Below are 5,017 nucleotides of genomic sequence, written 5' to 3' on the forward strand. Positions count from 1 at the left end.
AGTCAGCACATAGCTAAATACCCAGCTCCATTGTGGGATTCCACAAGGCACCCAACCTTTGCAGCTCTGCTCAGCAATGTCTCTTGTCACATTCCCTCTCCCTGCCCTTCCCCTTGTTCCTGATGGTTCTCTCCAGCTCCCATGTGACCCTGAGATCCAGAATTCTGTCCTAATCACTGGTCAGGGAGTCTCATGTGAACCAATGGAGCCAGGACAGAAAATGCATTTGTGTCTTGCTGGCTTGCCACAGGACTGGGGTTGGTGGAGGCCGTAGAGGGATGGATGCTATAGATTCTGATCTGCCTGGGAGAAGGGGGTTAGATGTGGGTTCTCTTTGCTACTGGAAAGATGAGAGTGGGGGATGGAAACTGGGTTAGCTAAGGCAGTCCCAGAGTCACCCAGAGAGGTGACAGGCTGGTGAGTCAAGCCCAGGTGGGTGAGGGTCACCACAAAGAAACCCAGCATTGTGCAAAGTGTTCATGGCATGTAGTGAATATTTCACATTACTCCTGTGTTCACCAGCAAATAACAAGCTGCATCTTGACCCCAGGGACGTCGAAAACAGGACCTACTTTGCCAAGTACGAGTCATTCAACATTGGCCTGATAAACCCAGGGTTGTGAGTTCAATCCTTGAGGGGGGCCCCTTAGGGATCTGGGGCAAAAATCAGTACTTGGTCCTGCTAGTGAAGGCAGGAGGCTGGACTCAATGACCCTTCAGGGTCCCTTCCAGTTCTAGGAGATAGGTATATCTCCATTAATTTAATTTGTCCCCATTTCACAGGCAGGGAACTGAGGCTCAGACTGAGTGATTTGCTCAGGGTCACACAGGAAGTCTGTGGTGGAGCAGGCAATTTAACAGAGGTTTCCTGAGTCTCAGGCTAGTGCCCTAACCACAGGACCATTCCTCCTTCCCGTGGAGAGCATACAGAGAATGCTGGAGTTTGCCAACAGCATAGAAAACGTTACTCCTGGGGGAATTCTGCACCAAAAATTAAAAATTCTGTGCCCAATATTTTAAATTTCTGCATGATTTATTTGTCAAAGTAACACTATAATCACACCAGTTACAATTATTTTGGTAATTTATTTCGAAATACCTATCAACAAGTATGTCTGTAACAATACAGGCAACAAAAAAGAGTCAGGAAAAGTTTTTTGACAAATAGATTCTTTACTAGGCATATTAATATTTCCCACACCCCTCCGAAGCCGTGCAAAGGCTTCGGGGAGTCAGGGGTAATGAAGGAGCTGAGGGAGAGGGAAGGACCCTGGGAGTGAACCTGGAGGGTTGGGGGTGGGTGGGTGTGTGTGTGGCTGGGAGAAGTATGGAACAGTGGGTTTTTTGGGGGGGATTGGTAGGGAGTTGGGGAGCCTCCCCATACAGACCCAGGCTAACCCCTATCCTCTCTCATTCAGTCAGGCACATCTGCCCCGTCTCCATGTGTCCTTGCACCCGTACTTAGCCACTCTCCTCTCCCCTGTCCCCATGTGTCCTTGCACCCCCTCTCCTATTCAGCCTTCACCCCAGCCTATGACCCCCATGTGCCCCACGCTGTCCGCCCCACCCCCCCCGCCAATATCCCATGCCTCCTGCCCTGGCCCCCAGGCAGGGCACTGTGAGGAACCCGGCCTCTTCTCTTCCCTATCCCTAGCTGAGGTTGCTCCCGCCAGGGAGTGGCTGCTCTGTTGTCGTACTACAGCAGCCCCTGGTGGGCGAAAGGCATAACTGCAACACTTCTCTGGCAGAATTTATTTTTTTGTGGAGAAAAAAAATCTGAATCGCACATGAATTCTGCATGTGTGCAGTGGTGCAGAATTCCCCCACGAGTAAAAATGTGATTTGTCTCTCACTTCAAAAGGGCGATTTTTCTGCGCCCCCCCCCACGGCTTCACTTCTACCCAGAATGGGCAGAGGTCACATTGGGAGGAGTGCACTCCTCACATTGATCTACTCCAAGAACAAGAACAAATGGATATAAACTGGACACTAGGAAGTTTAGACTTGAAATTAGACGAAGGTTTCTAACCATTAGAGGAGTGAAGTTCTGGAACAGCCTTCCAAGGGGAGTAGTGTGGGCAAAAGACATATCTGGCTTTAAGACTAAGCTTGATAAGTTTATGGAGGGGATGGTATGATGGGATAGCCTAATTCTGGCAATTAATTTGGCAATTGATCTTTGATTATCAGCAGGTCAGTATGCCCAGTGGTCTGTGATGGGATGTTAGATGGGTTGGGATCTGAGTTACTACAGAGAATTCTTTTCTGGGTGCTGGCTGGTGAATCTTGCCCACATGCTCAGGGTTTAACTGATCACCATATTTGAGGTCAGGAAGGAATTTTCCTCCAGGGCAGATTGGCAGAGGCCCTGGAGGTTTTTACCTTCCTCTGCAGCATGGGGCACGGGTCACTTGCTGGAGGATTCTCTGTAGCTTGAGGTCTTCAAACCGCAATTTGGGGACTTCAATAACTCAGACATAGGCTAGGGGTTTGTTATAGAAGTGGATGGGTGAGATTCTGTGGCCTGCGTTGTGCAGGAGGTCAGACTAGATGATCATAATGGTCCCTTCTGACCTTAAAGTCTATGAGTCTAAAACCGTAGAGTTTAAGGCCAGAAGGGACCACCAGAGCTAGTCTGCCCTCTTGTATATCACAGCCACTAAATGCTACCCAACCGCCCCCACCCCAAGCCCAACTACCAGAATTAGACCAAAGTATTACAGCCCTCAGGATACTATTGCGTACAACAGGCAGAGAACAGGAGGGTCCAAGGTGCACCAGTAGCTGAGGTCCCGGCAACGGTGGGGATCGATTTAAATGAGGTATGGCCAGGTGAGCCTAGCAAGTGACCTGTGGCTGCAAAGGAAGACAGAATAATTCCAAATTCTGCTAATCTGGGGGGGAAATATGTAACAGTATTCAGTTAATAAATACTGAGAGGGGGCTCAGGCTCAAAATTCTGGTCTGGATCCAGATTAAAAATACTTGCAGAGTTTGTGGGGTTGGATCTGCAAATCTAGGTTCTCTGAGTATATTAGAATCAAACTTTATATTCTGATTTGTTTCTAAAGTTGGGGGTCTCTTGAGTAACAGTATCTTGGACCTCAAATGTTGAGAACCGCTTAGTCAGACTAGAGTAAATCTACAACTGCTGCTTCCTGAGCTCTGGTGCAACTGATGAAAGATAGTGATGTGATACCAAGAAGTTTGAGTTAAAGCTAGTTTGATTCTTTGGCCTCAGGAATATAAATAATATGAAAGGTGGATTTGCAACTTTGAGCGTTTAACATTCAGTCCATCAGGTTTAGGTGTTTTACATCATGCTTTGTAAAAATGGGTCACCACCTGGAGAAACTTTGCTCTGCAAGAGCAATCTATGACCCTGTCTCCTGAAGGAAATCCAGGCATATTAAACAGAGGAGTTACTATGGGTTTGATACGGTGAAAATCTCAACTCAGAACTTGTGAAGAGCCACAGTGGAGAAACTATCCCCACAGTTGAGAAATTGAGTGTGACGAGGTGGAGATTGTATCTGTGCTTTATTGCTTCTTCACAGCTGCAAGTGATGAAATTTGAAAGAAGAGAAGGGGAAGAGAAGACATGGTGGAGCTGCCGTTGCAGAGACCAGCACCAACCATGGGAATAGCTGCCCAGAAAACCCTCCTCTCTTTACTCTGCATAACCGCAGTGGTTTGTGCAGACAGACACCTGCCCAGGTGAGTGAGATACAAACCTTGATATTTTCCCCTTCATTTGACCAATATTCTCCCCTTTTCACTTGGAAGCATCCTGCTACTTCAGACTGGATGGCTCAGGTAACAGATGTTTGTGCTGTTGTCTGAACGTAGTTTGCACAGCTGCAAACCTTTTATGGCTAATACTTTGCTATCCCAGCTGTCACTGCTGGGATGGTTATGTAGTTTAAAAGGAAACACATTTTTTTCTGGTTTAATTTCACTTCCATGATGTTTCTCTTCATTCCCAGGGGCGGAGGAGAAGGATGATATATAGTGCAAGAAAGGTGAGCATTTCTTAGTACCACTAAATGTCATCTTGTTCCGTCCAGGGAACCCAGACCTGAAAGCATAATAGAGGTGAACAAACAAGTTGCAAAGAATAAATCTGTGATTTACCCTTTTCCTGGTCTCAGACCATCGCCAAAGAGACTTTGTTGTTTTTAAAATGAACGTGTTTGCTGTTAGCAGTTGGTCAGTGAATCGATTGTGGATTACAGTTCTGCCAATGGGTTTGCTCAGTGCTTAATTTATAATGAAAGAGGTGTCAGGGCTCAAGCAATTTTTTTACTTTCATATCCGAGGTGACAAGCCCAGTGGTGCCAGGGCTATGAACGACCAAGCCCAGAGGTACCGGGGTTATGAATGGCCAACCCCTGGCACAAATTAAACACTAGGCTTGCTTGCAAACTGCTTGCTGCAAGTATAGGTGTAATCATTTGATATTCTCTCAGTGTAATTGCTCACCCACATCATGTGGTGATATTTCTCCTCCCTAACTGGAAGATCTTCTGTCTCGGAGAGAGATTTCAAGGCTGCACAGGCACTTCCATTGGAAGTTTTAAGAAAATTTTCCGATCCATGAGTACACGGGTCACTTTGAGCCAGACCCTCGGCTCTGGCTGAAATGTTCTTGCACAGAACCCACGGGGCTGGACGGGGTAGAGTGTCTTTTATTCTTTACACCTCAAATTTAATATGGAGGAGCTGCATGTGCACGATGGAGCCGAAATGGCTGTGTTTGCTAACTGTGCACAACACGTGAGGCCTAGCTAGAGCCACACGCTCTTGTAGGTTTTTAAACACAGAACCACCAGAGGGCGCTCTCACACACTGTGTCAAGTTGGGGGAGGAGAGGGTAGCTCAAAGACATCTTTCCACTTACTTGAACTTGCGGCTGATTCCTCCCTCAGTGTAATGTACAGTAGCCAATGAGTGCCTGCTCTCAGGGCAGTTATAGAACTAATTTCCCTCTTTCAATTCTTCATTCATCCAGGAGCAA

The sequence above is a fragment of the Mauremys mutica genome, chromosome 18 (assembly GCF_020497125.1).
Source record: "Mauremys mutica isolate MM-2020 ecotype Southern chromosome 18, ASM2049712v1, whole genome shotgun sequence".
Classification (NCBI taxonomy): Eukaryota; Metazoa; Chordata; order Testudines; family Geoemydidae; genus Mauremys; species Mauremys mutica.